The sequence below is a fragment of the Kogia breviceps genome, chromosome 13, assembly GCF_026419965.1.
Source record: "Kogia breviceps isolate mKogBre1 chromosome 13, mKogBre1 haplotype 1, whole genome shotgun sequence".
In the NCBI taxonomy this organism is placed as follows: Eukaryota; Metazoa; Chordata; class Mammalia; order Artiodactyla; family Physeteridae; genus Kogia; species Kogia breviceps.
The window spans coordinates 91,053,294-91,065,414 of record NC_081322.1 but is presented as its reverse complement, the minus strand read 5'-3'; the positions used below and the strand labels follow the sequence as shown (position 1 = coordinate 91,065,414).

General features: G+C 48.8%; 1 long non-coding RNA gene across 1 annotated transcript in view; it reads left to right on the top strand.

Annotated features, from left to right (window-relative positions):
• LOC131767925 (uncharacterized) overlaps nt 1-12,121 on the top strand; it is a 107,692-nt gene that overhangs the window by 16,234 nt on the left and 79,337 nt on the right. The window contains exon 2 of the long non-coding RNA XR_010836134.1: nt 6,143-6,215. This is a non-coding gene — a long non-coding RNA (uncharacterized lncRNA). The remainder of the gene's footprint in view (nt 1-6,142; nt 6,216-12,121) is intronic.

Below are 12,121 nucleotides of genomic sequence, written 5' to 3'. Positions count from 1 at the left end.
TCTGAGTTGGAATCAACTTTTCAGGCCGACTCCTGCCACTCTGCTCTTGTCTTATCCCCGCCTGGTCTCCTCAGGTGTGGCTGTGGACCCTCTGGTCTCGGGCCGGGCATCCGACGGGGCCCGGATTGCTGGGCTCAGGCCGTTGTCTTGCGGCGTGGGCGCTGCTGTGAGATGCACCAAGCCCGGGAGAGTTTCAGAGGCCCCAGGGGCACTGACCAGGACAGAAGAAGGGCAAACCCCGGATGTTTCCCTGTCCTCTCGGGCGCAGATGCTGATAAGTAGTGCTCACGGAGGGTTCCCGAGCGCCACGTGTCCCGGCTTGGTGTGCTCACAGGAATGCTAGTTCACAGACGAGGCGGCTGAGACCCTGGCACTGGCAAGTCCCGAGACCTGTGGGCCGTGAGTGTGACCTCAGGCACCGGCTGGCCACAGAGCTCACGCTCTGAACCCTGGCGGAAGGCCGCTGGGTGAGGGTCCTCACGCCGGCTTCTTCCCGTCCGGCCTCGGGGAGCTGTTTCTAGAACACAGATGAGCTCACATCCTCCGCGTCTACAGCACTCCCCCGGGAGGTCTTGGCGGACGGCCAGACTGCACCTCCCACCACCTGCCTCCACGGCCTGGACCAGCGGCAAACTCCTGCTTCTGTGTCGAGACTGGCCCCATCGCCGCCGCACGAGGCCGCCCCGGCCTGTCTGGTTGGAATCGGGGCCTCCCTTTGCCCAGCGGCCGTGTCTCCTTAAAGCTCCCCGTGCCGGGGGGCGGCGTGTGTGATTCACCCTCCCCGTGAGCTCCCGAGACTCCGACCTCCTCGAGGACAGAGCCGCACCTGGCTGGCATACAGTTGGCGCTCAGAAACGCCTTGCAGACGCGGAGCCCCGAGGGCTGGCGCGGGCGGTTTAAGGGGCCCGTTTGCGTGGTGCGGAGGCGCCTTTCTGTTTGCCCGCGGGGCACTGGGGGGGGGGTCTCCTGCCTCAGCTGCTCCGCGGCCCTGACGTAAAAGCGCCTGTGAGTCTGTTTCTGCTGGAACCTCAGCAGGGGTCAAGCACAGTCCCTTTAACACCCCGTGAACGGTTTACTTTTTGGCATTTTAAATACATTTTTTGCTCTTCTAAATTGCCTTTTTTCCCGAACACGGTTCGTTCACATTAAACTCCTTGGTCCGTGGCGCAGTATTTAACCAGGCTGGGACGCCACCCCCTTCTTAGCGCCGAGCTGAGCCGTCGGGGGCCTCGCCTCGGCCAGGAGGGACCCCGTGGCCTGGGCCATGGGTGTGGTCTTGGTGAGCTCCTCTCTTAGATGAAGGCGGCTGGGTGTCCTACGTGGGAAGCCGGGCTCCTGTGTCTCGCCCCACTCGGCCGGGGCCGGCTCGGCCTGGATCTGGTGTCACTTCCACCGGCGGGGTCGCTACGACGCGCACCTCCGTCCCTGGGCGGCAGGCGCCGGCTCCCAGTGCTCGGCGCGCCTGTCCCGCGCGTGCCCGTGGGGCTCGTCCCGGCCCGAGCGGAGCAGAGCTCTCCTTGCGCCCCGGTCGGGCCATGCGCTGCTTTCTCCAGTGGCGGCTTGGGCGCGGCTCGATTCCGAGCAGAGCCCGCCGGTCGCCTCGGGAGGAGGACAGGAAAAGCCGGCGGACCCGCAGAGACCGGGGCCGGGCGCCGGGAGCCTCTCCCCGCACGACTTACCCTGCAGCGTCCTTTCGAGGAGATGCACCTTAAGAAGTGGCTTATTTCTTTTAAAGGCTCCCTGTTTTTATAGCTCTGACAAAAATAATGAGTAATAGTGGATTTTACATGAAACTTTGAGGAGATTAAGTTAGTTTTGTCAAGATCTGGTTTTCCAAGTGCTTCTCCTTTCTCGCTGTAAAAAATTCAGTCGAAATAACCCAGGGTGGTTTAGTCTGTCCGTGTTTGTTTCAACAACTCCCGCCTTAAAGCCAGTGTGTGGGTACACATGTGTATATCCACGTAACATGCCTGCACACACGCACACATGCACGTGTACGTATGTGTAGGCTTTATGGGTACATATGCACGTGCGCCTCTGTGTATACGTACGTGTGTGTATATACAGATGCATACGCCTGCACGTGTGTGCGCACATATAGTAACCTACCTGCGAATGAATCCCTTTAGTTGTATCGTACCTATTGGCAACCACTGGTACCTGGCACTGTTCCAAGTTCAGGGGCGCGTGAGTGAATGACCCAGCAAGGTCCTGACACTTGAGAATTTTGTAGTCTTACAAAGAAAGAAGCAAGTGGGTTCAACGCAGGTCAGACACTCTGAGCCTGAGCCCCTTGGGGGACCCTCCCTGACAGGTAACCTGAGCCGCAGGTGTGTGACGTGGGGAAAGGAGCCAGGTTGGTGGGGGAGCAGCTTCCCCCAGGTGGTGGGGGAAGTCATTGCATATATCATAGATGTTTAATATCTGGGGAAGGTATTTTTGGTAGATGGGACTTAATGATCCCCTTAAAATATGACACAAGTAATAGATCAGGGTGGACAGTGTTCTGTCTAATTTGGAATAGGGTGTCAATTGCCTGAGGTGTTGATAATTTTGAATATTGTGGAGAACTAATATTGAAATTCAGTCTTCTGATGATTGATTCAGGATAAAGTTTCATTTTGGTTTAAAATTTTACCAAAGAAAGTTAGGCTCTGCATTTAGGAATCGGCCTTAAAGTCCAGGCAGAAACACATGAAACAGAATTAACAGCTCGTTGGGAAGGGAGTGCCGCATTTCTCTGCCAGTTCTTAGCTGCCGACAGGCAAAGAGTGTCAGGACAAATGCAGTGCCGTTCAAGCAACATGAGGGGCCGTCTCGCAGACCTGCGGTCTTCCAAAGCCTCAGAGGTCACGTGAAGCCCGCTGAGGCCGCGTGACCTTGGCTGTAATTTCTCGAACTGGAGCAGCTCTCCTGGACTGTGCCTTCAGCCAAGGGAGCGTCTGAGACGATGGCTCACCTTCGGTTGTTTTTTGCGCTTGGATTTCAACGGAAGACCATGCATTCACACGTCTGACTTTTGTCAGCAGGTTTTCAAACGCATTCACACGTCTGACTTTTGTCAGCAGGTTTTCAAACGCACCCATTTGGGGAAGTGGTAGGCGGGAGCGGGGACTCTGTGTGTGACACGAGTGGACCCGAGCCCCTCCGTGGGCGCCAACAGTGTGTGTCCTTCAGCCCGTCCGCATCTCGGCGTCTGCAGCCTCGGCTGCGAGCAGTGGCCTTGGCACTGACCTCAGTGCCCCTGGGGTGATCTGTTCATTTACCGGAAGTATTTCAAGAGCTCACAGAACTGGTGGCAGCACCAGAGCCAGGGTAGGAAACAGGCAGAAGCCAGGGTGTCCACGGGCTGGGAAGCAGGGGCCGGGGGAACTTTCCAGAAGCTAGGAGAGTCTGGTCAGGGCCACGCCCAGGACAGGTGGGTTCCAGCCGAGCCCTCTGTGCTGGAGTCAGACAGGAGCGCAGGTGTGTAGCCGTCTGGCCGCGTCCGACGCCGTTCCCCGTCTACGCTGCGCAGCGTGGCCAGAGCCCGGCGGAGGGGCCGCCGCTTGTATTTAGGTGTCGGGTGCCTGCCGTGGAGCCCGCAGGTTTCCCAGGACGAGGCAGAGTGGATCGCCCACAAAGGGTCCCCTGCAGTGATGAAAGGAAGGGCCTCCTGGGAGTGAAAGCACAGCCCTTACGAGCGACGCTGCCCTCCGGCCGTGGAGGCTAAATGTCACGCAGGTCCAGTTTTGGTACCGGCCTGGCTCTTCTGAGGAAAGAGCTCGAGAAATGCTGATTATCCCGTTTAAACCTTCCTCCCACCCTCCTGCCCCCCAGGATCACCAAGTTAAGCCAGCCTGTGAACTTGGAAAATAGATTTCCTTATCCTCATGGTTTGGATTTAAATTTTACATTTTAATTAACCTTAGTCCTTAAAAATCATGTTGACAGGAAAAAGACTTCGGCTACCACGTCTACCTACTTGAGCCAGTTCTCCTACCTTTTTGTCTCTTGTGAAGAAACAGATCCTTGCAGACTCCTTTTGTTCTTGACGGCAACAGTTAGGAAAAAATCTGCTTGACATTTTCAGTAGAAAGCAGCCTGTGGTTGGTTAGAGATGGACGGATGTCAGCAGACGCACCCTTTTGAAACTGAAGCCCCTTTAGTCTGATTTGGTGCAGTTGAAACTCTGAAGCAGCGGCATCGCTTTTCATCAGAAATAGTTGCTCCTGTCAGACCCATGGCCACCGCAGCTGCTCCCTGCGTCACCTTCTGGCTTTTTCTTTCTTTAAAATTGACTCCTTCTCCTCTCTGAGTCAGTGATTCTCCTCCCTGGATGCTCTTAGAATTGCAGGAGGTCGCCAGCAGACCTCCCCTAAGGAGGAGATTAATCCCCCGGCCAAGGAGATCAAGCCAAACCCCTGGCCGTGGCATGGGGGTCCCGGGGGTGCTGCTTGCTGGGGTGCTGGGGGTAGGGTGGCCCCGGGTGAACCCCGTCTTCTTGGTGCAGGTTCTCTCCGGGTGGCTGTACGTTCTCTTCTTTCTCACTTTGCTGCCTCTGGGTGCTTTGTCATTTCCCTCGCCTTAGACTCCTGTCTCTGGGCCTCTTATCCCCTTTAGACCCAGATTCCATTTGCTGCTGGGCCTTCCCGCCGGAAGCCCTCGGCGTTTCCAGCTCCACGCTCTGACTCCAGACCAGGTGTTTTGTCCCAGGCCCTGGCGCCTGGGCGGGTCCTTCCTTGTTTGACTGTCCGACTGCCACCCACCCGGGAGCCCGGGTCCTTGATCTCCACCCCCACCTCGTTCACTTGCCATCAGACATAATCCAACAGACTATCAATCTACTTGTGATTTCTCCTCCCCTCCTCCTCTCTGCTCCCCACGTCACTTCCGGCAGGTTGTACAGACACTCCTTCCCCACCTTCCCCACGTCTGGACTTCCGTTCTGCAGCAGACCCCGTCGAGCGCCTCCTGCCCCCCGCCCCTCCCCGCTCCCCTATAATCATGGCCATGCTTCCCGGGGACCGTGCGACCCCGTGGGCCATGATGTGTGAGGGCGAGACCAGACTCCTGATTCCTGCTGGCTGCTCCTGCCGTCTGCCTGCTGCCCTGGGCTCAGTCCGCTCTCTGATCCGAAGGGTCCTGGCGTAGGTGTTCCGCCCCCTAAATTCCCCTCCGTGCACTGCTCTTTAGCAGCATCCCCCCAATTTTGATACGTTATCTTTTCTTGTTCATTTAGTCCAGAAGACCTCCTAACTTCCCTTTCGGTTTTTTCATTGGTTCATGGATTATCTAAAAGTGTGCTCTTCTGTTTCCGCATATTTGGGGGCCTTCCCAAGATCTTTCTTTTATTGATTTCTGATTTAACTCCATTTGGTACCTTTTTTGCATGATCTGAATTTATTGAACATTGATTCACGTTCTGTGTTCACTTGAAAAGAATGTGTATTCTGCTGTTGGTGGTGGAGTCTTCTGTAAGTATCAGTTAAGACAAGTGGGCTAACGGTGTTCTTTGACTCTTCTGTATCCAGAATAATTGTCTGTGTGTTCTGTCAACACTGAGAGTGGTACTGAAAACTCTGACTCTAATCCTGGGTAAAAGACCCTCCACTAAGGACCCTCCACGAAGAGGATCTCTTTTCCTTGTAATTCTGTCAGTTTTTGCTTCATGTATTTTGAAGCTCCTCTATTAAGTTTAGGATTGTTATGTCATTTTGATGATTGGATCCCTTTACTGTTATGAAATGGTGTTCTTTCTTTATTTGTTTTGAAATATACTTTATATTGATATGACCACTCCAGCTTTCTTTGGATAAGCATTAGGCTAGTATATCTTAAAAAATTTTTGTCTTCGACCTCCTTGGGTCTTTATATTGGAAGTGTATTTCTTACAGGTGGTATTCAGTTTGTCTTACTCTTTTATCCAATCTGATGATCTCTGGCTTTTAATTGGTATCTTTAGACCATTTACACCTAATGTGGTTATTGATATGATTGTGTTTAAGACTCTCACTTTGCCTATTTGTTTTCCATTTGTCCATCTTTTTATTTGTTTTTTTTCTTGCCTTCTTTTGGCTCAATTGGATATTTTTTGTATTTCTATTTTATAACGTTTTTTTCTGGATTCTAGGTGTAACACCTTGTTTTATTCATTTTACAGTGTATACTTTAACTTACGCCAGCCCACCTCCAAGTGATATGACCCCGCCCTGTCTACAGTAAGAACCTTACAGGTAAGTAGAAGTTCACCTCCATTTCTCCTCGCCAGGTCTTTAAGCTATGATTAGGGGGTATTTTATTTTTCCATATGCTATAAATTCACATTATGTCATTATTAATTTTGTTCAAACATTATCTCTTTAACAGATTTAAACAATAACAGTAAAATCTAATGTATTTGCCGTGCAGTTCCTCACCAAACCTCTTGAGCCTTGATTTTCTTACCTCTAAAACTGGGTTGTTGAATTATATGATCTCTGTGGTTCTAGAATAGCCTTCTTCTCCACTAAGAGGATTGCTATAGTGTTGAATTCTGTGTGCAGGTGCACATGTGTGTGTGGTATTTTTTGTATCTATGTATATATATTGTTTATTCCCCATACCTTATATATACATATATAATTATATATAATATACCAATCTTAAACCAATCTTAATGATTACTGTATGTGCTGGATAGGTCACTGAGGATTACAGGGGTAAGTTGACCAAGGTCTGATATCCAGGGAGTGACAGAGCCAGTATTAAGCCCACCTTTGTCTGGATTCAAACCCATGAGGCATCAACTCTCAGTTCTGATTTTGCCTCTGAAGCCACTTGTGTTTTCCTGTCAAGTTGCTGCCAGCCTCCCTGTGCACTGGGCTAAAATGGATGTCATTTAGAGTTTCCCTTCTTGGCCACATGCCCAAGCCTAATTTCTTATTTGTAGCCAAAGACAAAATGGTTTGAGTTCAATTTAAACATTTCCTTTTATTTATTAGATAGGTACTATATAATATCACTATTGTAAGTGCTTTATTTATTTAATCACCACATCCTAGAGAAAGTGGGTACTTGATTATCCTCATCTTACAGATAGCGAAACGAAGGCATGAGGAAGTTAACATACTAGAACAATCCTTACTGTTGGCAAGTGGATATGCTGAGGTTTGCTTCCCATTGAACTGGCTTCAGGTCCCACCTTCTGAAGCGCTGTGCCTGCCTGCACACCCAATGAGCTGTGTAAGAACAGGGGAGAGAAATCCTAAGTGCCCCCAGCGAGGACCGGAAGGTTCCTAGGAGAAAAGAGGCTTGAAAGGCACAGGACTTTGAAAGGCACAGGACTTTAAGAGGCAGGACCAAGAGGGGAGACCACCAGTTACTCATGGAGACACGGGGACCAGCAGTATGTTCTCCACCTTAGATCATCTGACTAGAGGTGAATTCTAAATCAGGATTTCAAAAAAGTTGCTTGTTTACGTTCTATGAGAGGCAATATATATTCTATTAATGTGGCATTAATGCTCTTTTTTAGCCATCAAGTGCTTTCAAACATGTGTTTTCATATACAGTGTTCTAGTTCTGAAGAGTATTTTATTCCCAGACACTTCCTGACTTTCCCATCATGCCCACATCATAAAAGTTAATTTCACTTCTAAAGAATCTACAGTATCTCCCTTCTGGAAAATGTTCGCAGATTCTAGCGAAGTCAACAGCCAAATCATAAATTTAAATGTAGTACAGACTTGAGGAGTAGGAAGCCTGCTACTGTCACATTGCTTATTTTATTTACTTTATTTTTTAAAAATTTATTATTAATTTATTTATTTTATTCATTTTTGGCTGCATCAGGTCTTTGTTGCGGCACGCGGGGTCTTCACTGAAGCACGTGGGGTCTCTGGTTGTGGTGCGCCGACCCTTTCTTGCGGCACGCGGGCTTCTCTCTAGTCGTGGCGTGTGGGTTTTCTCTTCTCTAGTTGTGGCGCGCAGGCTCCAGGGTGCGTGGGCTCTGTAGTTGTGGTGCGTGGGTTCCAGAGCTTGTAGGCTTTGTAGTTTGTGGCACACGGGCTCTAGTTGAGGCGTGCAAGCTCAGTAGTTGTGGAGCATGGGCTTAGTTGCCCCGCGGCATATGGGATCTTGGTTCCCTGACCAGGGATCGAACCCACGTTCCCTGCATTGGAAGGCGGATTCTTTACCACTGGACCACTGGGGAAGTCCCTGCATTGTTTATTTTAATATTCAAGCAATTTTCTATGATGGCCAAAAAATGTACCAGAAATGGATCTTTCACTGTAACGTAGGCATAATCTGTCAGGATGATTATTTAAGATGAAACAAATAAGGTATTGACTTCAAGATTTCTGGTTGCTGACGGAATTTCTTCAACAGAAGAGGAAGGAAACTGAACACTAAAACTAGGAGGGAATTATTGTTTGTGCTGGAAACCACCCGAGTCGACGAGGCTGTAACAGCCACATGGACAGGGTGTCGTGTTGCACAGCGCAAGACAGAGGATTTTCAGCCTGAACTGTTAGTAGCAGAATTGATTCCAGGACCCAAATGTGAACGACGTACATCTCGCCAACAGTAGACAACTGAAGTCTGTTTTTTGCTATAGATTTATGGCTCATGTGTTCTGGAGAAGTACTGGATCTATTTTAGCTGAGCAACAAGTACTCAGGTTGGAAAGTCATGGTATATAAGATGTACTTGCATAAAAGTCTCCTAGAGTGTTTCTAAAAAAATGTCGGGATATTTGTGTCCTATCCCAGAGGTGCTATTTCCGTAGATCCATGCGAGAGGCTGGACATTTGAATTTTTCTCCAGAACATCAGCATTTTGTTGCAGCTGGGCATCAGATCCTAGTCTGAGAGCTTCCTTATTAAGTTACCTAGATGGTGGCGCACGGCTGTCCGCCGGATGCACTGTCTTCCTGATCAACCGCCAGTGCTCAGCTGTCCAGACTCTGGGTTTCAACCCCTGACTTCTACCCATTTTGCTAGGAAGACCCACATCCATCATTCGATAGCAAGAATCCACGTGGATCTGAGCCCAGGGCTGTTCTTGAGCTCAGTGGTCTGGGTTTGCCAGGCTCCGTCTCCAGCCTGGCCAGTGACAACACGGGCATAATTACCTGCATGAAATTCATGCTGCCCAAGGCCAGTAGGTTACACGTTGGACTGACCTGTTAAACCAACAAAGAGAAAGTTCTAACTTCAGATATGATCCGAAATCACTTATTAATATACTTTAAACGCAGATTACTTCAGTGAGGAAAGCACGTTATATTCAGAAGCCATCATTAGTTTGTAGGAAATGGAAAAGTCAAGAGGAACGTTGAATTTAGACCAATTTCTGATGAAACACAGGTCACACTTGCTTGTTTGAACCCAGAAAATATCAAATCACGTGGGGAAATACGATGACATGATTTACTCAATACTCACGGTTTTTAGAAATCATAAAATACTATCAATTTGAAAGGGTTTTATAGACATTAAAGTTTCTGTGAACACTGAAAAATATGTCTGCCTTTTTACTCTATAGTCAATGTATTTTTTAAGTCTAAAGTATTGTACAGTGTAGAAAATTACAATGAAGTCAGTCATTTTTGCTTCTAACCCAACTTTCTGACCATTTTTTTACATGTGTGGAGGGGAAAGAAGATGTTTTTCTACATTTTGATATTTTTAACCAAAATGAAATAAACACTTTAAAAATAAGAGAGAAAAAGGAAATATTGAAGGTAAAAGAGGACGAAGTTTTGCACGTTTATCCACAGTAGTGTTAACATAAGCGTGTGTGGCGAATCACGCAGGATGACGCCTCTCTTTCTGTGAGAGGTGTGATTACCCCTCGGAGCTTGGGGCTCAGCTCACCGGGGCGGGGGCAGGTCCACACACCTGTGTGACGCTCGGCCTCCAGATACACAGCGCCCTGCACCCCACCCTCCTGTCCACACTGCGGGGGGAAAAGCGTTCGAACAGCATCTCAGAGGCTGGTTTGTCTCCTCGGATCTTCTCGTGCACGGAGACCTCGGCTCTGCTCGGCGATTTTGAGGCGTGTGCAGGTTGACACCTGCGCCGTGGTTCCTAACTTCGGGCGGCGGAGCGGGCAGCGGGGGCGAACCATTTCTCAGTCGGGGAACTTCTGATGTTTCCAGTTTTGGGTGATTGTGAACAGGATTATGAAGATTCTTGTAACAAATTCTTGAGTGGCATGCGGTGTGTAACCTCGGGTGATGGGTGTGCAGGCTTCAGTTTAAAGTAACTGCCCGTTAGCTTCCAAAGTGGCCACGCGTTGACAGCCCCACCGGCACTGCAGGAGGGCCCCGGGAGTTCCACATTTTCAGCTGCATTTGACTTTGTTAGTGTTTTAAATTTTAGCTATTATGGTATTTTTATTGTGGTTTTAATTCGCATTTTAAAAATAATGAGTGATACTGAACACTTTATTATATGTTTATAGGCCTATTATTATTATCATTGATGAGTTGTAGGATTTTAAAAACGTGTATTCTGGATACCATCACATGTCAGATGTACGTATAGTGACTATTTCCCCCTAATCTATTGTCTGTCTATTTATAATGTATCCTCTAATGAACATAAGCTTTACATTTTGATGAATTCCAACTTCCAGTTTATGGTTAGTGTTTTCTGTGGCCTAAGACAGCTTTCTTTGCCAGCCCAAAGGCAGTGAAGATACTCTCGTTTTCTTCTAGAAGATTTACAGTTTTTACTTATACTCAGGTCTGCGACCCACTGAGTTAGCGTCCATTGCTGCCCGGCGGCGCTGGCGAAAACAGCACACATTTATTATCTCGCACTTTCTGTGCTCCAGCCGTCTGGGCACGGCCAGCTGGTTCTCCCCTCAGCGTCTCTCAGGGCCGGGGCCGTGTTCTCATCTGAGGCTTCAGGCCCCCTCGGGTCGGTGGAAGGCTTTAGACCTTTGTCGTCGAAGGACCGACAGCCTCAGCCTCTGGCAGCTACAGTCCGGTCGGAAGCCACCCTCAGCTCCTAGAGCCCTGCCGTGCCCCCGGCAAGGCCCCCTGCTTTCTCGGTCAGCGAGGAGAGACTCCAGCACGAAGCCACGTCCCACCCCATCTGCTCTGTTGTGCAGGCTGGGAGCAAAGGCACAGGCCACCTACACTCAAGGGGGAGGCGTGTCACGGGGCCGGGAAGCCGTGTCGCCTTCACAGCGTCTCGGATGAGCCTGCGGGCTGGGGGAAGGTGGAGAGCGAGGGCCGCTCTCTCCCGTACCTCGATCCTTTGATCTCGCAGACGGTCCTTAAGGATGTTTTCATCTTCCGTTGAATTTCCTTAGCGTCTTTGTTGAACATCGATTAACTCTATTAAGTGTGGGTGAAATAGCTTGCTTAATACCTAATCTTTTTATAATTTGGGAAGATATTTAAGTTTATTAACTTGGTTTTACTCCCAGTGGTATGGTGTCGTTGTAATTGTCTAGCAGGGAAAGTTGTTGCCTCTTCTGATAATGGCTCTACGTATTTTTGCCATAAGCATCTTTGCTCTTAGCGTTTTTGCTGCAAACATTTTCGCTGCATAACTGACTGTCTGTAAGGCAATTTTGCCATAAAAGATAAAATAACCCAAAATTAAAAGAGGTACTTTTAAAAGGACATAATAAGAAATGAATAACAAAATTAAAAAGACTTTATTGTGAAATACAAAATATTTGAATAATATAAAATGTGTGTAGATTCATGGCGATACTGTGCTAATAACTGATTTTATTTTGTGGGTTGTAGCCAAGCACCTGCCTTCCAGGTCTTTCCTTCGTAGTATTTTATACTTTTTTTGGTTTGATTCATCTTCTCACTCAGCATTGCACTTTTTCTTTTTTTGCTATTATTTCTTTCTTCATTAAGAGAGGTATCAGTTTCCACATACCGGGATGGTGTTTGTAACTGAGCTCTGCGTCGTGTCCTGAGGGCCTCTACCCTGCTGTGTCCTCTGGGTACACCGTCACCGGTCACATGTCCGTGTGACAATCTGCACCTTCATATCACCAAAGAATTTGCAAACTGATGTGCTGCCATTTTCTGGTGGAGTGTGTGCGGTGTGGCTTTACTTGTCTTTCCTTGTCTCATTTCACGCTTCCAGTAAGTCTCATCCCCGTATTTTCTCTCCGGTTGACA